The following is a 26,686-nucleotide window of genomic DNA, read 5'->3' on the forward strand; positions in this document are numbered from 1 at the left end:
GAATTTAACGGTGATTTCATAAAGCCTTAAGGGCTGCAACAAACTTTGAAGTAATTTTGTCCAGCCTCCCCCTCAGATTTCCTTGTATTCAAATAATTCATCACAAGGAAGGAAAAAAAAAAAAAAGATCTGTGCCTTTTAATTTAATCAAAGTTCAAGGAATAAATCCACTAATTAATTTTGTTCAAATTAGAATGTAATATATAGTCATTATAGAAAACTGTTTTAAGTCTAGATTTTAAAAAACTCTTCTCCTATCATTAATTTTTTAAAAAATCACGACTAACCCTTTCTTTCGTATGTATCCTTATTTTATGCATTTATAGACTTCCTAGTTTTTTCAAGAATAGTTTTACATGGCAACCGTCTCTTACTTAATATATTATGCTCTTTCTTTCCACAAAACCGAGATTTTAAAAATCTCTTGTCCCGTATTTCATTTCTTGGTGTTTAGGCACTGGGGGAAGGGAGGAGGACTGATCTTCCGAGTTCTTCGAGGTACAAGGTTTATGTAGCTCTTTGCTCCTTGCTCACAGCGCAGATCTCAGGAGAACAGGGTTGACCTTATTTCCAGGCAGAATTATTCATGTCACTACTTTTACTTTGGAAGCTGCTTAGCGAGTCATGTCTGACTGTATGAGCAGGGATGAATTTACACATTCGGCAGCAGGTGCACTGAAGTCAACGAAGTCCATTATTTAATCTCCAGTATTAGCTCCCGCATTGCAAAACGGGAGGAAGACAAATGAGTTATGAAACCTCATATATCACTTAGCTTCCCTACTTTTATCCATTGGGAAGTAAAGTCTTTTCAAGTAAGAAAAGCTGTTTGCATTTAATCACTTCAACTTAAATCTAGAGTATTTTTAAGGTGATGCAAATTGTTGGTGTTAAAGAAGATCCACCCAACCGAGTAAAGTGGCCAGCCACCGCATGGGGACACATGGCCCACATTGCAGCAGAAATGGAGAGACCTGAGAATTCACATGGCCACAGAGGAATAGCCCGAGATGCTGGAAATAAAGAGCAGCAGTTCAGCTGTGTGAGGCTGGGCAGATCTGTGCTCCAAGAAGCCCAATAAAAAGAAAGAAGAAAAACAGTTGCCATTTCAGTCTGCATGGATAATGGAGCAATGTTCAGAAACATGGTAGCAGTTCGCCCAAACTCTACATTCATTGTCCTCTGTCTGGATCAGGTGCTCAGTTCTGCAAACTACTTTGGAAGAGAGAGATTGGCAAATTAGAGCATGTCAAACGCTAAAACAAGCCAGAGGGGGAAAAGGGCATATAAGAAGGTTTTAAGGTAACGGGTACAGTTCTTTTGGCAAGAAGAAGACTGAAAGAGAGGACGTCACTCTCTTTATAAATTTGAAAGTACTTAAATGTGTGTCAAAAGGAAAATATTTAAATATGTTATGGCATGTCTGCATGATGGGACACTACACAGCCATTAAGGATCTCATGTTTAGAAGACAAAGGAAGTGACAAAGTGAAGAGTATAAAACAAGTTTGCTTAAAAATAAAATGTTTCTTCTTTGATGTTTAAAAATTTTCTACAATAAAAATATCACATCTGTATTCATATGAAAACCAGTAAAAATATAGACTAGAGAGAAAGAGGAAACAAAAATCAAGCATGGTGAGATGGAGGGGGAGTTGTGAGTGTGCGTGCACGTGTGTGTGTGTGTGTGTGTAGAGGAGAAAGATTAGTGGTTCTCTCTCTTCATTTTTATTTTTAATTTAAAAACAATACATGACCATTTACTATAAAGAATTAGAGAATAATTTCAATCCATCAACAAATATTTATTGAACATCTATTAAGTACTTTTATTCTTCATGGTTCTAAAGGACAGAATGAGTAGCAGGGGGTAGAAGGGACTTGGGAATAGAAGGTGACTCAGTATAAGAAAAGTATCAGGGGCTGCCTGGGTGGCTCAGTGGGTTAAAGCCTCTGCCTTCCGCTCAGGTCATGATCCCAGGGTCCTGGGATGGAGCCCTGCATTAGGTTCTCTGCTCAGCAGGGAGCCTGCTTCCCCCTCCACCCCTACCTGCCTCTCTGCCTACTTGTGATCTGTCAAATAAATAAATAAAATCTTTAAAAAAAAAAGAAGAAGAAGAAGAAGAAGAAGAAGAAAGAGGGGTGCCTGGGTGGCTCAGTGGGTTGAAGCCTCTGCCTTCGGCTCAGGTCATGATCTCAGCATCCTGGGATCAAATCCCGCAACGGGCTCTCTGCTCAGCAGGGAGCCTGCTTCCTCCTCTCTCTCTGCCTGCCTCTCTGCCTACTTGGGATCCTGTCTTTCAAATAAATAAATAAAATCTTTAAAAAAAAGAAAGAAAGAAAGAAAGAAGTATCAGAACTGCCAACAGAATGGGCTGCTTCATATGGTGAAGAACTTCCACGCCCCTGGAAGTATTCAATCATGTACTTTACTATGTGAATTCTTATACTGAATGATAAGATATAGGACTCCCAAGATCCCTTCTCATTCTGGGGATATATTGCTTTCTATATTAACATTAAGGATTAGGAGATCCGTCCTCACCACTCATCCACCATATAGTACTGGGCAACTCTATTCCCTTCTGATAGTCTTTTCCAAAATAGAAATAATACTGACTTAGACCATTGTAAACTTGATGGATAAGACTTAGAGAATGTTTCTGTACTACTCAGATCATGTTTAGTAGATAAATGAAGTCTTTTGTTGTAAATGCCCTAATGCAATAGGGCCATAGCATCGTCTATAATATTAGAATCTTTAATGAATATCTTAAACTCCAGCGAGGATTGCAAATACCTACTTTAAAAACCTCTGGTTCTACATCGGGTTCATTGTTCATCTATTATTTCCACACTTTCACAATACAATTATGTCATAGTATGACGGCTCATACCACAGTGATTCAGAAAACATCATTTTGGAGATTGGAGCATGTCTAAAAAGGAAAAGGAGAAAAGATAATTGTAAAAGCACATTAATACTACAATGAGCTACCGCTCTGTACCCACTAGGATGACTGTAACCAAAAAGACACCGTAAGAAATGTTGGTGGGGAGGGCCGCCTTGGTGCCTCAGTCATTAAGCGTCTGCCTTCAGCCCAGGTCGTCATCCCAAGGTCCTGAGATCAAGCAGGGAAGCCTGCTTCTCCCTCTCCCACTCCCTCTGCTTGTGCTCCCTCTCTTGCTGTGTCTCTCTCTGTAATCAATAAATAAAATCTTAAAAAAAAAAAAAATGTTGGTGAGGAGATGGGGAAATAGAAGTTTCATACAGCACTGGAGGGAAAGCAAAATAGTGTGACCCCTCTGAAAAATGGTTTGACCGTTCCTCAAATGTTCAATGGGGAGTCATCACAAGACCCAACAATCCTCCTCCCAGGTGTTAATCCAAGAGAAATGAAAACTACATCCACGTAACAACTCCTATTCGAGCATCCATAGCTACATGACTCGTAAAGCTAAAGAGCAGAAATCATTTAAATACCCATCAACTGATAAATAAACAAAAATGTAGTAGTCATTGAAAGGGATATCATTCAGCAACAAAGAGGATTGCAGTATTGACAGGTACCATAATATTAGAGGAACCTTGGAGAGACAAGACTAAGTGAAAGCAGCCAATCCCAAAAGACCACACATTGCATGATTCCATTTATATGACATGTTCAGAATAGGCATAAAATGGAAAGTAGAGTAATGGTTGCCTAGGACTGGGAGGCTGTGGAAGGGGACACAACAGTGAATGATAGGGGGCACAGGGTTTCTTTTTGGGGTTATGAAATTTTCTTAAATTAATTGTGCTAATGACAACAACTCTGAATATATTAAAACATTGCATCATACACCATAAATGGGTATGTATGTATATTTACATTGATATTTATATATTTTTTCCAAAACTTCCATAATGCCATTTTGGAAAATATATATATATACTTTTTTTTTCAAGTTCCTTTCAGCTTCCTAAATTTTTCTGGCTGATATGAGGCCTGCTGTAGTATTTCCTGGATATAGTTTCATAACCAAGACACTGCTACAGAAGTAGGGTGTGTGGTCTTCCAATACGATGTTCTGTGGAGAGTCAAGACTTTAAAACAAAGGCCAGGGGGTAAAACAAGCCAGCAAACCAAATTTGGACCTTGTGGAAAACACTGTAAATGTAAAATATTGTCTCTAGGACTTTGGGACCTAGCCGGACCCAGTTAAAACCACTGTGGAGCAAAGAGCTTCATCGCGCGAATCAGTCTAATCCAATAACAAAGCAGATGTTCCAATGTTTCAAAGTGCACACGTGAGAAGCCAGTCCCTGATTTGAGTCAAAGCCTTCTAAAGATCAGAAAAGGATGCAAGAGTGATGTTTCAGTTGCCAAAAAGGAAAGAGGGAAAGAAGCAAAACACCTCAAAAGAAGATACTCACCCAAGAATGGGGGATAGTAGCTGAAATACATCTTTTCTTTTTTCTTCTTTTTTTCTTGCTTACCTCCTTTTGAGTCCCTCCATGGCACTGACACAGTGTCCTGCCACAAGGAATTACAGGGACCTAAGGCCGCACACACACTGTCCAGCTCCTGCTCACCCTCACTGCACTTCCTTCCACACCAGGCTCCCCACAATCTGGTTCCTGCCATTCTCAAATCTCTGGCTCTCGCCCACCTTAGGCCTCTGACCATGCTGGTCCTCTGCCTGCAAGCTCTCCCATGTTCTTTCCATGGCTCCCTTTCTTATTCATTTTCAAGTCTCTGCTCAAACATTACCTCCTCAGAGAGGCCCTCCCTCGCGACCCCGTATAAAGCAAATCAGTTCCCACGAGAGTCAGTCATCGCATCCAATGTGTTTGCTTCATAGTATTTATCACAAAGCTTTTCACCAACATTCCACGAATATTCATTCAGTCCCTAGTTTTAGGTGCTGGGGATACAGCAGTGTACAAAACAAGGAGTAGTTCAGTTTGTACTTGTTTCTTAAATATTCTTTGTCTTCTCTATAGTAACCTATCCTATAACCTTCTCTATCACATAATCTCTTTGTAAGCAGGGACTGGCTAAAGGGAGGCAGCATGATGAAGAGTTCAAGAGCAGTAGCTCCAGAAGGAGGATTGAACCCTGGACCTACCACCTAACCAAGTCATTTATTTATTTGCTTTTTTAAGATTTTATTTATGTATTTGACAGACAGAGATTACAAGTAGACAACAGAGGCAGGCAGGAGGAGAGGGGGAAGCAGGCTCCCTGCAGAGCAGAGAGCCCGATGTGGGGCTCAATTGCAGGACCCTGGGATCATGACCTGAGCTGAAAGCAGAGGCTTTAACCCACTGAGCCACCCAGGCGCCCCTAACCAAATCATTTCTTCACTCTGACCCTGTTTCCCTACCGGGCATGATTAATACAAGGACTCACCAAATAGTATGGTGTAGTCACTTAGAAAAATACTTAACACATAGTAAACCCTATAAAAAATGTTTATTAGAGAAATGTTTTTTGACTATTGGGCCAACCCAGTATCTGACAAATAGCTAGTTTTAGCCAAATGGATTAATAATTGAGGTGCCTGTTGTTAAACATATTTTAACTGGGCCAAAACTTAAAGAGAACACAGATTAGCAAGACTAAGATGCTCTTCATCTCGGAGTTCCTTGTTGAAAAAAATTCTTTGGTCTTAGAGGTAGAATGTGACACCCTTGGTCAAGTCCAAGCCAGAGGCAGGATTCTCTTTGGAATCTGCTAGAAATATTGTGGCTGTTTCCTACCATAGGAGGTTCTGGGACTTTCCAACAAGGAAGGGCTGTCAGAATGCCACTGAGTCGGTAGTATGCCATCTGCTGCCACATGAAAGAGACAATCTGTCTCCTTGGGGGGTCTGGTGGGGAAATCATAAAGGTACCTCTGTACTTGTCATCTGCTTCTCCTATCCTCTTCTCATTTTGCATACCTACAATTTCTAATCTGATATTTTTTTTTAACGCTGTAACACCAAAATAGATTTGTGAAGAGGTTAACTACTAACTATTCCTAATAATGCCTTCTGGTAAAAATTAGCCAACACATTGATAAAGGCATGCATCAGCACTTGAATATTCTGTACATACAAACTTCCAGGAAAGACAGAATCAAATGGAGGAAGGATGACTATAGTCATCAAAGCCATTGGAGCTGCTAGTAAGTCTTTACCAAGATCCTATCAAATTCTGGCATTTTTGAAAATGTTAATGGGGAAGACCAGAAATAGAGAAAATCAAAATATTTTGTCTTAGATTTGCCTTCAAGAAGTTTGCAGTCTACTTAGATGAAAATCTCCATACATCAAAATGGGAAAAACCTTATAAAGGGGTACCAAGATATGGGAGGCAGAATAATGGGCAATGACCCCAAAAACATCCACATCCTATTTCCAGGAACTGTGACTATATGTCAGGCTACATGGCAAAGGGGAATTAAAGTCGCAAATGTAATTAAATTGCTAATCGGCCATCCCTGAAATAGGGAGATTATTCTTAAGGTGGGTTGGCTGTAAACACAAGCGTACTCAAAAGAGAAGAGGGAGGCAGAGAGTGTTGGAGAAAGAGCTGCGATGACAGCAGCAGGCTCACAAGAGATGTTATGTTGCCGTCTTTGAAATGAAGGAATGAAGCCATGAGCCAAAGAATACAGGCAGCCTCTAGAAGCTGGAAAAAGTAAAGAAACAGATTCTCCCCTAGAGCTTCCAGAAGGAACAAATTCCACAGACATCTTGATTTTAGCTCCAATGAGACCTCTGTTGGAGTTCTAGCCTACAGAACTGCAACATAATAAAAGTGTGTTGTTTTCAACCACTAAGTTTATGATAATTTGTTACAGCAGCTAGAAAACTAATACAATATGTAATAAATAAATAAATACTCTAAGTATTATCAGAAAATAAATTAGGAAGAGGGGGAGACAACAACGCTGACTGAAGTTATCAGGAAGAGTGATTGTGAGTGTGTGGGATTTCAGATTGCTCTTTACATAGATTATAGGATGAACATAAAAACAAAAGCTGAGAATGGATATATGTTAAAACTACAAAATCATAAAGTGAGTGTGAATTTGTTTACTAAATCCCAATTTACAAGAACCTGAAAGTACCTTCCAGAAGATTGAAAAAAGTAGTGTTAGGATAGATGGAGGGATGGACAAACAGATGGACAGACAGATAGGATAGGATGATGGGCTGGCTGGGAGGACAGAGAGACAGAGAAAGAGAGAAAAGGAAACCACTGCTTTATGCAGAGTGAGACCCTTTTATTCTTAGAGGCTGAAAATAGAAAAAGCTTTAAATTTACTGGATAAATGCAGGGATGCCAGATCCAAAACGAGGTCAGGGAAAACAAGATGTGTGTGGTGCAAATTGAAATTCTGTTGTATAGAAAACTTGCTTTGCCCCAGCCTGGCTTACAAAATTCTCTCCAAAGACAATCCCAGCTTCCAGCAACTTAGAACGGAGACAATATGGCAATTTCTGTTTCCGATCCCTGGTGCAGGGCTTCCTTGGAGAGTTAGGAAGCTGAATTACCTGTTCCTCCCTCTCCACACTATAATATGTATGTGTTTCAGCAAACAGGGGAGCGCCTGGGCGGCTCACATGGTTAAGTGTCTGCCTTTGGCTCAGGTCATAATCCAAGAGTCCTAGAGTCCAGAGCCCTGCCGCTGGGCTCCTTACTCAGTGGGCAGCCTGCTTCTCCCTCTCCCTCTGCTGCTCCCTGCTGCCTGTGTGCACTCTCTCTGTCAAATAAATAAATAAATAAAATCTTAAAAATAAAAATTAAAAATAAACACAGCAAGCTGGAAAGGTCCTTATGTGCTCTTTGAGGGAGGAAAGTGAAACCTGCCATCTTGAGCCTCTGAGAGCCTCTGTGCTCATTGGGCGTGGTGGCATCAGTCACACCACTGTTCTCTTGCCTCATAGATCCCTGAGTACTCCCCTCCCACAGGAATTCTCCTCCCCCTCTAAGCTCTATCCTCTGCTTCCTACTGGAGTGCCTTCTGCTGACAGTAGGCCAGCCCCCCTCCACAGGGAGCTAATACAATGGCGGATGTAGGGACACTTCCACCAGGCCTTGCAGCTGCTTGTGTCCTCCAGACCAGAGGTCCCCATTTGCATGGATGGGGTGCATGGGATCAGTCTGAACCTGGTGCAGCCCTTGAGGCCTGACCCTGGGTCGCTGAGGGGAGGGCTCAAGGGAAGTGTCACTGCAACTGCAGTTAGGGGATGAGATGCAGAGCATCCCTCACTCTTTCCGTGTCCTGGGTTGACATGGTGTGGCGGTAATCTGCTAAGAACCTGTGCATTCACTTGGGTCTTTAGACCGGTAAGATCTGGTAACTGGGCATGGTGGATACTTTCTGATCTGGACTCTGACAGACTCAAAAAAAAGAGAACTGAAGCTCCTAACCTCATCCGTTTGCTTTCCCATGTAAATTGTCAGAGGGACTATGAAATCAGTTGTAACTCATTTCAAAGCCAGGCATGTAGCTGTCATGCTTCATTTTAGAGAGTGATGGACTTAGAAATGTTTTAGGTTCCTGGCAACTGTTCAAAAGCAGATAAGAAATATAACCAACATGCACGGGGGCTGAAGGAACACCATGTGACTACCACTTTCCTATCATAGAAGGCAGGTGGGCCTTTTTTCCCCTGCTTAAAGACATCACTGGCCACTTATAAGGTTGGGGAAGTGGAAGACCTCCCTGACCAACATTGCTAGCTGTTGCTCTTTCAGGAGATAGACCTTATCAGCTCCAAAGGAAAATCTCGGAGCCCATTCAGGAGGCATTTTAAATGGACTGTTTTACCAACTGAAGGCCAAAAGGGCCATAGAAAACAAATGACCAGAAAACGAATTTTCTGCTGTTGGAATAAAAAAGTTCCCTAGAAATTAACATCTCTGCCCTGTGGATCCCCTGATAGGGATTTCCAGTAATATTCAAAGAACTTCGCTCTTTCATCCCCACCACACCTCTTGTTCTTTTCAGTGTTTATTTCTATTATTATCCACCAATATATGAAGCAATTTTGTGCAGAAGGCCCTTCTTAAAGCTTGGCTCAGTTCTATTAACCTTTATGTCGTAATTTATAGTTAAGATCTAAATGGCACTGGTGCATGTAAATAGTGTCTGTGGGCTCTGCCATCCAGAGGAAAGCGCTGTGCTTAAGTGGCTCCAACACATTTGCTCAGAACATTATGAAAGGAACTGCTGAGATCTCTGTAGGAAATTATTTAGTGAAATTCTCCGGAAGAGGAACATTGCTTTGTAACAGACTTTTTTGTTGTGTTGAGTCTAGTAATTCTCAGGGAAGTGTGTGGTATCTGAGGCTCTTGTCTTTCTTTGACATCAATTTCTGACATGCTCACTTAAAAAGAAAAAATTTTTGAATCCAAGAAATTTTAGGGACGTTCAAATTGCCTTGTGATTTGTCTTCAAGGATGAATGGGTGTGAGAAATTTCTCATATCTCAGGAGGAAATGCAAAAAAAAGTAATGACATCCTTTGGTCAGGTAGATACTACGGAACAAATGTCTTTCCTTTCACCTTCTCTTAGCCAAAAGCAGTCTATCTCTGACCCTTTGCTGAATCTGCCCACCCAGACTCAAAGGAGGCCCTACAGTATCCAAATGGCCCAGTCAATCCACTGTTCAAAGCTCCACAGAAACTTGACTGGTTTCATATCTACCTCTACCCATCCATCCATCGAACCACTCATTAATATTCTACTGATCGTCTGTATTTGTGAGGCCCTCTGAAAAATTCTGGGATAAAACTATGGGCACTATGAATATGGCTCTTTCCCTAATGGAGCTATAAGTCTTAGCTGGAAAAAGATACATTCAAAAGGTAATTCCATAAATAATTATTTAATTGCAACTGGATAGGTGCTCTAGAAGAAAAGTATAGTCCAATGAGAAAATTTAACAGGGGTTTCGGCCTACTCTGGGCATGGAGCTGGGGGAAGCACAAAAAACAAACATATAAGAGCTTCTCTGAGGAAGTAACATTTGTGCTTTATTCTTGAAGGAAGAATGGGAATTCATTAGGCAAATAATGTGTGTGCAAAGGAGGGCTGGCAGGAGAACAGAAGGAGGGCAGGGAAGTGGGAGCTGGAGAATCAATCTAGGCAGCCACAGAAGCAAAGAGGAGGGCCTTGGTGTATGAAGGACCTGGGCACAGTGAGTGACAAGGGACAGCAGATCAATGTGGCTGGAGCATGGCCAACAGGGGGCAGGGAGCAGAAGATCAGGCCAGATTTTATACCTGGAAGGGTTTAGGAAGAAGTAGTTGGGTCATCTTAGCTTGCTCCCAGAGCATTCAAAATTCTGAACCTGTGACCTTCTTGGGGTTTTCAAGCTGGTTGTGCCCTGGAACTGTCAGACCTACATGGCCGAGGCCAAGCTCAATGACACAGGGCCCAAGCTACAAGCGATCAACAGTCAATCAAGACCATAAACCCCAAATGCAATGTGTGGACCTGGTCTGACTCTTATTTTGACTAAGTCAACTATAATTAAACACTTGAAGGACACTGAAGAAATATAATGTGGATTAAATATTAATTGATATAAAGAGATTACTATTCATTTGTAAATATAAAAAAGGTGTTGTGTTTGAGAAAGAAACTGTTCTTATTTTCTCATAGTATTAAGAGAGAAATGTCATATCTATGATAAAAATTAAATTCAGCCAAATTTTCAGGAGGTATATATATAAACAAGCAACCTGCAAGATTCTTGTATCATCTCAGTGAGAGTACATTCCAGGATTAGAGAACAACAGGAGCAAAGATACAAAAAGTAAAGCATTAAGTGTGCTTCAGAAACAGCAAGTGATTCAATTCAGTTGGAATTACTGGGTCTGTTCAAAGGAATGCTGAGAAACAAAACCAGAAAAGAGAGCTGGCACCCATTACGAAGGGCCTTGAATGCCAGAAAAAAGAGTGATGGCACTCAAGAACCACTGAAAATGTGTGAGCAAGGGAGAAACATGAATGCAGGAAAAAGAGTAATTATGTCACCGTGCGTATGACAGAGGATCCTGGAGACTTATTATAATAAATAGATACCGTGTTCACTGCCAGTGTCAGACATTATGAGCAAAAGAGTCCCCGCCCACCTGGAGGCTACAGTCTAATGGAGGAATGAACTGTTAAACAACCACACAAGCAAAAATTGTGAAGGAAAAGTACGGGTTGTTGGGAGAGCTCATGAGGAACCTAATGGAGATGAAGGGATTCAGAACTCTTACCTGAAGAGGTAACATGTGCTGGAATGTAAAGATGCCAGGAGTACGCCAAGCAGGGACCGGAAAGAAGAGCTGGCCAGGCAGAGGGGCAGGCCAAGCACGGGCTCTGTGGCAGGAGGGAAAATGGCCCTTGTAACCTTCGAAAAAGGCCAGTGGAGCATAACCGGAGGTGGGGGGATGTGGCTTGAGATAGGGGAGCATGAGGCAGGGTTAAGTCATCCACTATCCTGGTCACAGCTGATGGGGCCAGGAGCGTACACCTGACCAAAGGGCAGACTCCCTAAAGCTCTCCAGTCCCCTATGAGGTGACCTGGAGTGACACCAGCTCTTGACTGCCGGAATCAATGAAAGCCTCTCTCTTGGGAAGTTTAAATATGGGAGAGAGGGAGAGAAAGAACCAGAAAGAGAAAAAAGTCAACTGACTGATAAATAGAATGCAGTCAAGTGGAGGCACAGGAACAGAGATGTGGACCCAGTAGCCCAGATGAAGTATCTTGGCCTTTATCTTAAGAACAAATACTGGTGAGTAGTGATAAAAGCCTGACTTAGGACCATGGAAGTAGAAACAAAGAAGAGGGGTCGTGGTTTGAAAAATAAAAATGTCCATGAATTCTTTGACTTTTCTCCCTTAATTTCCTCATGCTGTGTGTGGGCTGTACTTAAAAATTTGCTTCTAACAGATAGAATATTGCAGACCCGATGATGTATGATTTTCGAGATTGGGTTATAAAAAGGCTGCGGCTTCCATCTTGAGTCTTCCCTCCCTCATCCTTCTCCCTTTCTCACTCCCTCCTCTCTCTACATGTAAGGAGAAGCCAGCCATCTGTGGTAATCAGAGCTATGGAGTGATCCACCTGGAAAGAGCTCAAGTCTCTGGCCAATAGCCAACAAGGACCAGAGACCTGCTAACAACACATGGACGATCTCTGAAGCAGATTCTCCAGCCCTCATCTAGCTTTGAGATGACTATAGCCCCAGCAAGAGCTTGCCTAAAACCTCATGAGACCAACTAAGCTAAGCCACTGTTAGATTCTTAACCCCAGGAACTGTGTGAACCAATAAATATGTCTTGTTTAAACGGCTATACCCCAACCTGCTTCATGAAGCAGCATCAGATAATGAATATAGAGGGGATTGGATGACACTGGCATGACCCAGTAGAATTGCTAGGACTTTGCAATGATCACTGTTGGTCACAAGGAGAAAAAAAGGAAGTCAAAAGGATTCTGAACTTTGAGTTCGGTTCACTGTTCCTGTGTTAGAGAAGGGGAAAGAACATAGGAGGAAGAACTTTGGAGGAAAAGAGAATAATTTCCATTTGAACTCAGTGAAAATGAGATACTAGTGAGAGTTGCAGGTGCAGATGACCAAGAGATTTGGAAATCTGGGAAGGTAGTAAAGTGGTCAGGGGATAGAGGACAACCATGGCAGGGAGGGCATTTCCATGGAAGGCAAGGAGACAAAAAGAGATGAAAGACAAACCATAAGGAACATATGTATTTATGAAACTGAAGGAGGAAAAGAAGTAATGCTCAGGAAAAAAGGGTGAAGAGCCCAAAGAGAGTCTTGATAAAGAAAAGATGTTCAATAGTGCCAAAAATTGTAACAGGGGGATCCCTAACTCTGGAAAGCTCTACCTCACACTGCCATTCATACAGTGGATGATTTAGAAATCTCCTACTTGGTGTAAGCCCACACTGTCTACATGGATGAAATCAAATTTCAAAGTCTACAGCAGAGAAAACGAGACCTTGAATTGTGGTGACCCTAGAAAAGCATTTGCCACCATGTAAAGCTCTTCCCAGGCCATCTGTGTGTCATCCTATAGTATCTCTCTCTAAACAACCTGCTCTTCTTACAAATGGGGATTTTTCAAGTTGCAAAATATGGAGACTACTCATTCACCTCAGGTAAGAGTTCCCATTGTAGGGATACTTGGGAGGGCTGAGGAAACAAAGTGAGTGGTTTCCAGAGCTACATGGCAGGCCACATGAAGAACTAGAATGTTGTTGGGAATAAAACAAGTTTCTCCAGCATCCTGCCGCTCCAGAAGCATCTCCAGCATCCTATTCTTTTCTCTACAGGCTTGTTCTACTGATGGTTTTCTATATCTTCTTTCATCGCCTCCATTACTGAAGTCATCTCTTGCCTCATAGTTTTGGCTTACTGCCTTCTCTTTCCACATCCCTTGTTTTCGGCATTGGCACTGGACTACCTTGTTTGTAAATGAGTCTGATTTTCTCTCTTTCTGGATCTTTCTGACATCCCTGTGATTGGTTCAGACAATAACAATCCAGGGCCACTCTTGGCTACCTCAAGGGGGCCAGGAGAGCCTAAAGCAGGCTATCCTTTCAGTCAGATGTTGACTCCTATTGCAGCCATGGTGGTGGAAGAGATGGCACTAAGTCTAGAGAATTCTATCTGGCCTCTTTTTTCCCAAAATGAGGTGGTGAGCCTATGAATCTTAGTGATCTTTGAAGTACAAATCCCCCAGTGAATAAATGATAGAAATGATTCAGAGTTTCCTCTTCTAAGTATGGATTTATTCCAAATAGGCTTTTATCTTTAATTTTAGTTTAATTTAGCAGCAACTACCCATGGTACTAAACCTCAAAGTAGCACATGCTGGCTGCTTATAGATTAAAAACCCAAGGTAGACATAAAAATACAAGCAAGGAAGCCTCTGATAGACTGACATTATTTCCGAGAACTCTAACTAACCTTAGCCAGTTAGTTCCTGCTTTTCAATCCTTTTTTTTTTTTTTTTTTTTTTTTTCAAGAGAGAAAGTTTGTGCAAGTCCAGGGGTTGAGGAGGTGTGGACGGAAAGGGAGAAAGAGAATCTTAAGCAGTTGCATGCCCAGCAAGGAGCTGATGCAGGACTCAATCTCCCGACCCTGTGATAGACATTTTCCTAACCTGATAAATTTATAAAGACAGTTAATAGATAAATCCCACCTTCAAGAAGCTGATCTCTAAGGGAGGTGAGAGCAGCTGCATCTTCCTTCCCATCTCTTTTCAGTCTAGTTCAACCTTCTCTCCCCTTCTGAAAACATGTGTATTGAGAAAGAAGAGTTGGTATTCAGTTCTCCATGTGTATTTACTATACTTGATAAGAATTCATAGAAAATCTACCTGAGGGGCACCTGGCTGGCTCAGTCATTAAATGTCCAACTCTTGGTTTTGGCTCAAGTCATGATCTCAGGATCCAGGGTGCAAGCCCTACACTGGGCTCCACATCAGCAGGGCATCTGCTTGAGGATTATCTCTCTCAAATAAATAAACAAATCTTAAAAGAGAGAGAGAGAGAAGAAAATAAAGGAAAGGAAAGGAAAGGAAAGGAAAGGAAAGGAAAGGAAAGGAAAGGAAAGGAAAGGAAAGGAAGAAAGAAGGGAAAGAAACTCTAACTGACTCTAGTTCTACCAACAGATTAAAAAGTAAATGCAGCTGGGGGCGCCTGGGTGGCTCAGTGTGTTAAGCCTCTACCTTCAGCCCAGGTCATGATCTCAAGGTCCTGGGATTGAGCCCCACATCTCTGCTTATCGGGGAGGCTGCTTCTGCCTGCCTCTCTGCCTACTTGTGCTGTCAAGTAAATAAATAAACTCTTAAAAAGAAAAAAGTAAATATAGCTGGAAGAAAGGGGACTGGGGGGCAGTGTGTTTTAAAATTTGTATGCCTTTATATTGTTTAAATTTTTACAAGCTTTTATTTAGAAATTACTTTTTATAATGAAAAAGAAGTCAAATAACTTGGTGTTTTTTTTTTTTTTAAGTTTTTTGTCTATAAAGAAGGAAAAGAAATGAGAAGGGATGGGCAACTATGAACAAATGGAGTTGGTAAAAATTTCCATGACCCTACTGGCAAGATTATTTTGGTTTCATTAAAAAAAAAAGCAACAACAACCAAAAAAAGCCATCTAAAAGGAAGCATTGTGAAGAGAAGGAAGGACTGAAGGAAGGAGTGACTGGAAAAATTTCTTTTGTCCTTTAGATTTGCTTGATACACATAGATTGCTTTCTTACCCTTGAAATTCACATGACCACATTCCTTCTGCACTATAGAAGAGCAACAGGCATGATCAAATAAGCAAGCATTAGATTTTAGAGGCAGGCAATGGAAAATCCGGTGGTAAGGGGCCAGCAGGGCATGGTTTCTTATATGTGTGTGCTTCCTGTAAAATGTGGAATGCGTACGTGTGAAATCACCAGTCACTACATTTGCAATAACTTAATAACATGACGGTTCCTCCACCCGTCCTCTTTCCCCACACGGAGTTCCAGTTTCACACGGGGCTACTTACAGTGAAGCTTTACAAAGAAAGAAGGAAGTACACCCACCCGTGAGGAGCGGTGTGTTTCAAACGCCCCATTCTGGACTTGATGAAAGTTTCTTTTATCACATTTATCAATAATACTACATAGTTCAGAGTGGATGGTCCAAATATTGTATTTAATTGTCTCCCCATGCCCTGGACCTTTCAAACTATGAGTAATTATTTAAAAGGTTTTCCCTCACCAAGGCAGAGCTAACAGACAAAACAATCCTAGCCAGGGTCATCTTCCTTCTGCCACAAGACCGCACCTGTTCCCTCATCTGAACTAAAAGGGGAAGGAAAAAATGGGATATTAAAACACCCAGGTCCTTTTTTCTGATGCCAGGAAAGGGATGAGAGTTCCTGTTTCTTCACCGTTGTTCATGCTAAAGAGTCTCCAAGTATGTAACACTTAGGGGAATTAGCTCCTAGCTCCCTAAAAGCAAATAGCTCTGCAGGGGTGAGGCAGCAGCTGGCCAGTGGGGCCCAGTAATCCCCAGCAGCACACCAGGGGCTAAGAGAGGAGATGACTGTGTTTGAGGAAACTGACAGAATCTAGAGAGAAACCACAGCTCAATACCTTGTCTGTCACTCTTCTTAAAACTTAGGAAACAGCAAAAATAAGGCAAATTGCTGCTTGAGGAGTGGCTAAGGAGAGAAAATGAAATTGGGGGCCTACTGCATTTTTTTTCTTTTTTTTTTTTTTTAAAGATTTTATTTACTTATTTGACACAGAGAGAGAGATCCCAAGTAGGCAGAGAGGCAGGCAGAGAGAAAGGGGGAAGCAGGCTCCCCGCTGAGCAGAGAGCCTGATGCGGGGCTCGATCCCAGGACCCCGAGATCATGACCTGAGCCGAAGGCAGAGGGCTTTAACCCACTGAGCCACCCAGGTGCCCTCTTACTGCATTTTTCTAAAGCAGCCCTTGAAACCCAAGCCAGGCTTGGTACCAAGGCAGATAGAGACGGATAGGTCTGTGGAAATGGCTAAATTTAGTAATAATTCAGAATAATGCCATACCCTGGAACAGATTCAAAGTGGTATTTTACATGACTATTCAATTAGCAGAACCAGCTAGCTGACCAAATTAAAGTGGTATCTGGCTCCCGAAGAGAAAGTAGACCATGAACATGTAAATATTTTAATTAAAGTAGAATATAGAACTCACTGAACTTCACATTGAACTTGGGACTATTATCCACTGCTTAAATCTTAGCTCTGACACTGTCAAAAATAAGCAGCGAGTAAGAATGCAATGTTTTGCTTTAAAAAAAAAAATGCATTTTTGAAAAATCCAGAAGCTAAGATCATTAACAATGCTAAAGCAGTAAAAAAAAGTCATGAATGCTCATTCTACCATTTGCAATTTTGGGAGAATGTTTTCCGTCTGTCCTTGAATCTTATGAGAGTATTTTGAAAAACATCAATCAAAGGTCTGCTCTGAATCTCCAGGTATGGAAACAGGGTATGATGGGAAAGCCAGATGGTCAAAGTATCAGCAGAGTTTTTGCATTTGTGATTAGTACAGAGAAGGAGGACTATGTTTGAAGTACCACAGATGGGAAATGCCAACTTCATCACTAAAAGTATTATCCTCACTTACCCCACAATCTGGAGACAAGCCATGCCCTTGCTCTGTTTAAAGATGGCAGTCCTTGGGGCACCTGGGTGGCTCAGTGGGTTAAAGCCTCTGCCTTCGGCTCAGGTCATGGTCCCAGGGTTCTGGGATCGAGCCCCACATCAGGCTCTCTGCTCAGCAGGGAACCTGCTTCCTCTTCTCTCTCTCTCTCTATCCCTCTGCCTACCTGTGATCTCTATCTGTCAAACAAATAAATAAAAAAATCTTAAAAAAAAAAAAAAAAAAAAAGATGGCAGTCCTTTTCCAGACAAGGGGCAACTTAACGGACCCATTTAATTACCCTCACACCACACCTGCTTGGTTAAGATGTAGTCAACACGATCTCCATTAGTTAATAAAAGGAGTTAGAGCCAGTCATTAAAAAATAGCAATCTTCTTAGAGACTTAAATACTACATGTACACTTTATCATCCTGAAAGACAAACTGAAAAAGAAAATCTACAACTGAGTGATTGAGCAACACAAGTGCGCCAGCTAATACACACGTGCATCTGAGTGTGTGCACACCTGAGCACAGTTACGTGTTTAAGTAGCAGGAAAAAAATCATCCTTTGAATGTTTAAGAGATCTCACTGGCCGCTCCACCACCTCCCCCAACCTCTTGTCTCAGGCAGGAAGAGGACTATTATTTCCTTTTGCCTAGAAGCAAAGGGGAGTGTTACCCAATGTCCTGTAGCCAATTAAAGAGAAGGAGGGGGAAAGAGAGAAAGAGAGACAGAAGGAGAGGGCAGCAAGGCAAGGGAAGGGACAGGGAGGAAGGATGTGGTCTCATCCAACATCAACTTCTGTTTAAGTACCCAGCCCAGCAGACCATCCAGTCTTAGAAGTCCCTGTCATCTGCCTTGGAGTTCTGGCCTGTGTTTGTCCTGATTTAGATTACTGCTAAAATAGAGAAAACAACAACCCCACACATGAAGTCGGTGAAGCAGAAGAAAACATAAATTTTCCTTTAAAAATATTTGGAATTGGAAGTCTTTGGAAATGGATGATATAAATACAAAATTGGCAAATGCTTAAAAGTATTTGTAATTTCCCCTTATTTAACTTCAGTAATTATTTATCTCAAAATGAAACCACAACTATTCGTAAAGATGATGTTTTCTGACTCTTGATTTGGGAGTTTCTGCCAGAAAGCAACTGAGGCATACACCAAGTTCACAAACCCATGTGCACACCAGGTGAAAACAGTCAGGAGCAGACTTTGTGTCACCAATTTCAGCTGCTTTTCTTTCTAAGGAAAAATCTGCATCACTTTCATTTAAGAAGTTTGTTTGTTTGTTTGTTTTTAAACTCAAATCAAAAGGATGACAAAGAATTAATAACCTTATTAGCTTTTAAAAACCTTAGAAATTGACAGAAAGATACACAGTGCCTAAGAAAAATATTCAAAGGACATAAATACTTGTAAATGGCCGATAATCATGTGAAAGGATGCTTCAGGACATTAAGAATCTAAGGAGTGGAAATTGCAAGCACGAGACACCATTTTTCACTTGTCAAATTGGAAAAATATTGAAAATAATATGGAGTGCTGGGGAATATATATAAAAATAAGTACAGTGATATACACTGCTAGCATAAATTGATTCAGCCTTTCTGAAGGAGTGCATGTGCGTGTGTGTGCTTTAAAACCTTAAAAGAATGAGCACTCTTTGATTTAGCAACTAGATATCTAGAAGTTCATCTAAGAAAGCATCATAGAGGTGCTTAAAATATAGCCATAAGGATACTCATTAGAGAGCTACACATATTGTCAAAAACTTGGAGACAGCCTAGATGTCCAACAACAGAGAATTGTTTAAATTCTTTATAAAACATTTATGTTACAGAACACTGTGCAGAAGCAGAAGAATATTTAATGTTCATAACACATTGTGAAAAAGATTTCAACATGACTTACTGCACAGGTAAGTATTCACAGACCAAAACCAAGAGAAAATAATTTATGCTACCAGCGGTTCTCTCTGGGAACTGGGAATATTGGTGATTTTTATTTGATTCTCATTGTTTACCTATCTTCTTGATAATGTTGTTACTACATTTTTCTAAACAATGTCAAGATATAATTCACGTATCACACAATTATGTTATTACTCCTAAGAAAACGGCAATAAATAAGAAAAAGGCAATACTTATTCTCAGTGATTGAGGCAATGCTTCGGGAGACCGACATTTCATTCATATTTGATCTCAATTATTCTAACATCGGGTTCATATCCAACATCTGTACAGCATTTTGCATTTTATGATGCACATTTACCTTTGCACAAGGGTCTTCTAGCCATGTGGACCTTATCACAGACGAACAACTAATGACCTATATCTATCATAGCACAAGTAACTAAATCTTTTCGGGGGTCTTTGCTCCCTTTTAACAGAAATTACACTGTGAATAAGAGAGCAGAAAGAGCCTTATTCCTTTTTTTTTTTTTTAAGATAATTTATTTATTTGACAGAGAGAGAGAGCACAAACAGAGCAGCAGAGGGAGAGGGAGAAACAGGCTCCCTGCTAAGCAGGGAGCCTGACGCGGGGCTCAATCCCAGGACTCTTGGATCATGACTTGAACCCAAGACAGACACTTAACCCACGGATCCACCCAGGTGCCTGGAAAGAGCCTTATTCTAAAGACTTAGATATGTGTCATGTCCCCCTGACACATTGCGGGTCTTCACCAAATTCCCGGCATGACTCATACAAAAGAGAGAGAATAGGACATCTGTCTTTCTCCATTGTTGCTCTCAAGACATCAAGGATTAACACCCACACGGGAAGTGCAAAACCATGACCACCATGGACATATCTGAAAACATATCCTATAATGTTCATTTCATTTTTGTTATTAACACACAAAACTACCTTTTTAGATGTGAATAAAAGCTGCATCCAGAGACACCTCAAATGTTGGCCAGTGTCTCATTGAAAGCACCTTCGTGATGCTGGGCACCTTGAAAAGGTCAGTGTGGGTAGTCTGCACACTTGGGGTGTTGGGGGCCAAGTACTGTCTGCAAGGGGAGCACACTGATTGCTCTCAGAAGGTGGGAAGAGTCAAAGTGTGGAAAAACAAGGGTCAGTACAACGGTTCAATGAAAGTGAAATCACACTGACCCAGAAATGCAAATCAGTGTGCCTGAGCCCTCTATAGGACCTGTGGACCTAAACACTCAGATGACCTCATGTCCTGAGACAGGTTCCAGCAATTTCAAGAAAAGAGGTGAAATGTGGAGGGAAGCAGCAGGCAGCCAAAGAATCTAGTTTTATTTGAGAAGCATCTCCAAAATTTATAGTGGACTTCTCATAGGGAGAGAAAAAAAAAGGCATTTTTGAAGTTTATTTCCCTTTCTTTACATTGCCTTTACTACCTTTACTAGTCCAAATTCAAAGCCCAAAATCAGAGGTGATTTTAAAACTGTATCTCAAGGAATCATTAAAGTAAGAGCACACACGCTTTGAGATTTATAATGCTTATCTGCATTTTGTCCTACAAAGTTGCAAAGTGGGCAGGAAGCTCCGGGCTGCTGAGAAAAAAAGCTTCCTGAAATATAAATTCCAGGTAAATAACGTCATGGTTCTCCTCACTAATGGAATTATGAGGGAGATAGGGAGGGAAGACAGAGGGAAGAAAAGAGGCAGGGGAAGAGAAGGGAAAGGATAAATTAGAGAAGAAATGGGTGCAGATTTTAAAGAAGAGCAGACACCAAAATCAGAGAGTGTCTCCTGGGGGGCCGGGGGGGGGGGGCAGGGGGTGGGGACACGGAACAAAGTAAGCCAAGGACAGACAGCAAAAAGATTGCAAATGTGTATCTCGAGCCAAATGGCTCAGGCTTGAACGCAGGCTCCACACCTAATTTCTGGGTGACTGTAGGCAAGTTACTTAACCTCTTGAAAGGCTTGTGGAGAGAGATTAATTGCCAGAAACTACACAAAGTGCCTTGAGTGATGTTAGAGCAGCGTGGTGTTGAAGTACCACAAGCTATGGGGACATCCCTTCCCTGGCCCAGAGGGAGGCATGAGCCAGACTCCCCATGTGTACCTTCCTCTGTCTCCACACCTGTGGTCCTTTGATGAGAATGGCCATTTGGGAGCCTGGCCACACACCAAAGACATGGGGTGTTAATTTCTGAGTTCAGATCTGTTCTGCTACTTGGCAGCTGTTGTTTGTGTGCTAATTTATACAACGAATACTCCCCAATTATTCACTACCTTCAGGTTCTGGGCTATGGTCTAATGAATGAAAACAGGCCTACCCTGTCCTCATGCAGCCTACAGGCTCACAAGAGAGTCAGAGAGTAATAAAAAAAATTAAGCAAGTATGAATAAATTTAAAACTATGAAAAAGGCACACACGTATAAAGTACATGGAAGTCCCTCGAGAAAGATGCTATGGAGCTGAGCTCTGTTAGCATAGTGGGCAACAGCCTAGACTCTAAAAGGGAAGGGAAGAGCCACGTAGGCTCAGGAAACAGCTGGAATAGTGGAAGCCCAGAAGATGAGAAGAGACTGGAGAGGTCATCTGAAGCCAAACCAAGCAGGGCATGGTGGACCTGGTTAAGGACTTTGGTCTGTGCCCTAAGAGAAAAGAGGAAAATCAGCAGAGGATTTTTAATCAAGAAAATTATGTGGGCATACATGAGTTCTGAGAAGACCACTCAAGCTTTGGTGCGGGGGATAGATTTGAGGAGGGCTAGGAAGACGACCGAGGTGGATACTGAGCCATCCACGGAGGGCAGATGGTGGCTGGAGCCAGAATGGAAGCCATGCAGGGTGTCTATGAGTGGGTGGACGTTAGTTACCTCAGCAAGACTCAGAAGCTGGACAGACAGGGAAGGTTTCTCACTGGAGGAAGTGGATGCGGAAGCTTTCATCCACTGGGACAGAGAGTCCTAGGATAATGCCAAGGTTGGGGGAGGCTTGTCCCTGGGTTTAGTTTGAGGTACATTTTACTTATTTGACCTAGAGGAAGTCAATTGCTTGTGAGGATTAAATGAAATCATGTGCCTCTTGAATGCCTGACACAGAATAGACGCCCAGTAGCCGATAACTGTGTTACTGGGATTTTAGGCGAGAGATACAGAAGCAAGCTTGTCTTAGTCTTCCACAGACAGCAATATCCTTCACTTTCAGTCCAGATATCACCTTTTTTTTTTAAAGATTTTATTTATTCATTTGACAGAGAGTGCGTATAAGCAGGGAGAGCAGAAGAAGGAGAAGCAGGCTCCCCACTGAGCAGGGAACCCAATGTGTGGCTCAAATCCAGGACCCTGGGATCATGACCTGAGCCAAAGGTAGATGCTTAATCAACTTAGCCACCCAGGTGCTCCCCGGTATCACCTTTCTTGAGTATCTAATCCACAAATGCAAGATCCTAAAGTAGAATGTCCCATTTGAGCAAAAAGTAAATCAGGATTCTTGGATCACACTGGGGAGGAATTCACATTTCATTTATGAGGACATTCCTTGATCTGCCCTTTAAAAAAAAATTGCTATGAGAAGTCATGTTCTGAGAACTGCATATGTGATATTTTCTCTTTTTCACATCTTGCACAGGGAAACAACTTACATCCAATTGTCTAATTTATTATCTTTTAGGATAAACATATAATATATTTAACAAATATTTCTTAAGTACCTCCTTTATGTAATGAACTATGGAATACAAAGACAAATAAGACACATTCCTTGTTCTTAATGAGTTTGTGGGCTGGTCAGAGTCACATATATGTATTAAAATACCATGAGGGTGTGTAGGATGACAGACACGGGGAGCAAAACTCTCAGATGTGGAAATAGAAGATCCTAAGTTTCAAAAAGTGGAAAATACCTGCTGCTTTCAAATGCTAAGTCAGCCCCATAGTTTGGGTGGTAAAGGGTCCTATTCAGATTTGGGGGTCTGGAAAACCACTGGGATGGACACCCTCTCAACCCAAAGAGAACAGAAGATAAAGATACTATCAGGTCTGGATATAATAAATGTAAGCAGTCAAAAATCATTATTAAATTGAATTTTGGGAAGGTGAAAAGGGAAGACCTGACATGCTAAGTATTAAGAAAAAAGAGTATTTGCTAAAGAAATTGTCTACTAACATCAAATTAGAGAACTATTCATACAGCCAGAGAAGTGATGGGTATTATGTCACATGATTGACAGCCATGGATTTGACTCATAAAAGTTACTTGAAAAAAAATCCACAGAATTCTGCCCAGTACTAGGTCTGTTAACCACCTTCCCTTGTCAGCTAAGAAACAGCAAACTCAAGGAGCCAGCTTACCCCACATATTCTTGCGCTTTGTAAAATTTCTTCTGAAATTTAAATTAAAACCTGTTCTTCAGTAATGAGCTTTATTTTCATCCAAACAGCAATTTAAACATGCCATTTATTTTCTGTCTGCCATGAGATCGGGAAACTGGCATTATTGAACATAAAGCAAAGCTAATTCTAAGAATTTCCAAAACCGAAGACTATCGCTAGAATATTTTTACATCAGGGAAACTTGAGACTAAGTTCTATAGAGTCCACTTTCTAGGTGGTCTTGTCCTCTGATAACTGAAATGATTAAGACCTGAACATTCACTGAATTGCTTGAAATAAGAGTCTAGACTTTAGCTAATAGATTGTCAGTTAGTCTCCTGATTTAATCCAGAACAATACCTCCCCATCTAGCAGGCTGGTTGCCATGAAGCAGAAAAAAGTAATTCTATTAATGGAAAAATCCGTGTTCAACACATTCTCTAAGACTAGACCCAAATGCCACCTCCGTTACTGCCTCCCTGGTCATCACGCATGGCTCTTGTGGAGTCTTTGTCACACCGAATGGAAATTGTGTCCAGTGCTCATCTGCTTCTCTATACTGTGCTCTACTCAAGGGCAAGGACCAGGGCATATGCATTTTTGTGACATAATACCTGACATGTAGCAGGCATTGCTGCACATGGACAAAAACACAGAAATGCAATCAGAGAGATAAGGGGGCCAGAGAAATAACAAAACTGCACACCTCCCACAGTCATACACAAGAAGAAAGGTAATGAAAGACATTGGAGGTATGGTATCATGTCAGGTAGGACGCTGAGGGAGCTGGATGTCAACCAAGGACCTGAGCAGGAGAGCCTATCCCTTCTCTCTTTTTTTTTTTTTTTAAGATTTTATTTATTTATTTGACAGACAGAGATCACAAGTAGGCAGAGAGGCAGGCGAGAGAGAGGAGGAAGCAGGCTCCCTGCTGAGCAGTGAGCCTGATGTGGGGCTTGATCCCAAGACCCTGGGATCATCATGACCTGAGCCGAAGGCAGAGGCTTTAACCTGCTGAGCCACCCATGCGTCCCCTATTCCTTCTCTTTAAAGGTGACTTTGCCCTTGGAATTTCTCCTTGGGCCTAGGCTCACTGGTCAAAGGAATGGAGCAACTCCAGAGGCTGAGTGTGTTGTCTGAGGCAAGTCCCAGGCTCCCACCTAAGTAATACACCTATGGCTAGGGTTTGAAGTCCTTGTTGTTGCTTTTTGTTTGTTGAGTTTTAATGGAGAGTGGAGGGGAAGGGATCTTAAAGGCAAAGGTGCTTGGGAAATGGACATTTCGGGTTCTACATGCACCATGGGCTTGAGGAAGAAACTCAGCTGCACAACCCCTCAAGATATACCATGAATTTGTATCACCCTCATTCTGTAAGCCTTCATCAAAGCAGGAAGGGGGGTTAAATTCCATAACCCAATAGGAGTTCAGATGAAAATTTTATAACTTTTAACTTTGATGCTTTCCAAAGGAAATTTTCTTCTTTATCTTATACTCCTTGTAGGGGAGGGAGATTGTTTTTAAAAACATAATTTTTAAAGCCATCTTTTAGATTAGATATTAAAAAATGCCAGAACTGTTATATAATGTTTTCATTTCTAGCTTTAGTCTTCATGTTAGTAAACTTAAATTTGTAATTCTATGAGCAGACACTCTTGAAGAACTTTTCTTCACTTATTAAATCAGGGATCACCAAATTTTCAAACTCAAAGGGACCTCCTCAGTTGACTGGTCTAATATCCCCACATGGATTCTCTCCCTGCTGTGTAGAACTAGGAAGAGTCACATTGTCAAGAACAACCTTCGTACTGACATAAATCCAATAAACAGGATTTGATAACATGTTATTGAAAGGTAGTATTTCCCAGAACATATTTCATATAAAACTAGACTTTTGAGATAATATTTTAATAAGATTCTGTGGTCAAACAAGTTTTATAAGGACAATGCTCAAGAAAGCTCAAATAGTATGGATGTTGGGGAGGGTATGTGCTATGGTGCATGCCGTGAAGTATGTAAGCCTGGCGATTCACAGACCAGTACCCCTGGGGCTAATAATACATTATATGTTTATTAAAAAATATAAAATATTATAAAATAATAAACAAACAAATAAATTTAAAAAAAAGAAAGTTCAAATGGGATTTTGTTTGTTTGTTTTGATTTTAAATGATCAAACTCCTCAGAACATTTAAGACACCAATGAAAACATCAAGACTATCAAAGAAGGAGGTAAAAGATACAGTGTCCAGGACCCCAAAACTCTTCTCCCACACCAAGAAATAGTCATGGCTAGTGTTCAGTGGAACACAGCTCAGGAAAAGTGGCTATGAAGTTTTCAGCCACAGCGAACATCTATAATTTGTAGTAGATACTGGCTTTTAGTCACAGAGGTAGCATGTAAAGTTGGCCTTGAGCTTTCTAGTAGCGAATTCAAAAGGCATTAATCCTATGATCAATGATCACATAAAAAGTTCATGACATTCATCAGATGAAAACAGTTGTCTCAGAAGTGCCGGCCATTCTCAATGCTTAGAACGGAAAGGTATGGCCACTCAAGTGTTTGCGTAAACAGGATCAGGATGACATCCTCAACTTCATCTCCTTTAAGACACAAAATGTCATTTTGTAGGCAATCTTATAGCAGCCTTTTTTGGAGACTAATGGTGTATTGCTGTGGTGTAGCTCAGTAGAAGCAGATTTACAAGGAGTCATACCATGTTTCACATGTTCATAGTTCTTAATTGTCTAGCTCAACCCAAGACTCTAATCCCATTCTCCCATTAATCAGCTATGCCCGCTCTCCAAGGGTGAATCATTTGCCTACTCTGGACTTGAACTAGATGGTCCCTGAAGTCCAGCTTCAAAGTGCTAGAGGTCTATAGGATTTATTACTTTGTTTTTCAGAAAAACATCAAGATTTCAGTGTCCTTGAAAGTGTGACTCCATTCTTGCAGGTATCTATACCTTTAATCGCTTGCACTCATGGTGGATATGTTTAACACGTCATGAAAACCTCAAGCCATGGCCATGAGGTCAGAAATTTGGAAAAGCCAGAATAAAAAGGGGGAGACTAAGAACAGGAGTGGAAGAGTGCCAAGCATAATTTTAGCTACTTGAGCATTTAGCTTTAAACCAACCTTGGTTTCTTTAGGAGTACTTTGATAATGATGGCAATCCTAGTCATAATCCTCTGCTCTCA

The 26,686-nt window shown here is 41.3% G+C and overlaps 2 long non-coding RNA genes across 5 annotated transcripts in view; one reads left to right on the top strand and one right to left on the bottom strand.

Moving 5' to 3' along the window:
* LOC131836455 (uncharacterized) overlaps positions 1–26,686 on the bottom strand; it is a 108,224-nt gene that overhangs the window by 11,138 nt on the left and 70,400 nt on the right. The window lies entirely within an intron of this gene.
* Positions 1–26,686, top strand: part of LOC131836454 (uncharacterized) — a 33,021-nt gene that overhangs the window by 3,620 nt on the left and 2,715 nt on the right. The window contains exon 3 of one of the 4 annotated variants that reach the window (XR_009355617.1): positions 20,065–20,153. This is a non-coding gene — a long non-coding RNA (uncharacterized LOC131836454). Of the gene's footprint in view, positions 1–12,061; positions 12,324–15,022; positions 15,193–19,028; positions 19,105–20,064; positions 20,154–26,686 lie in introns of those variants that run through there. The other 3 variants (XR_009355619.1, XR_009355620.1, XR_009355618.1) reach the window with 3 other exon arrangements.

The sequence above is a fragment of the Mustela lutreola genome, chromosome 7 (assembly GCF_030435805.1).
Source record: "Mustela lutreola isolate mMusLut2 chromosome 7, mMusLut2.pri, whole genome shotgun sequence".
Taxonomy (NCBI): Eukaryota; Metazoa; Chordata; class Mammalia; order Carnivora; family Mustelidae; genus Mustela; species Mustela lutreola.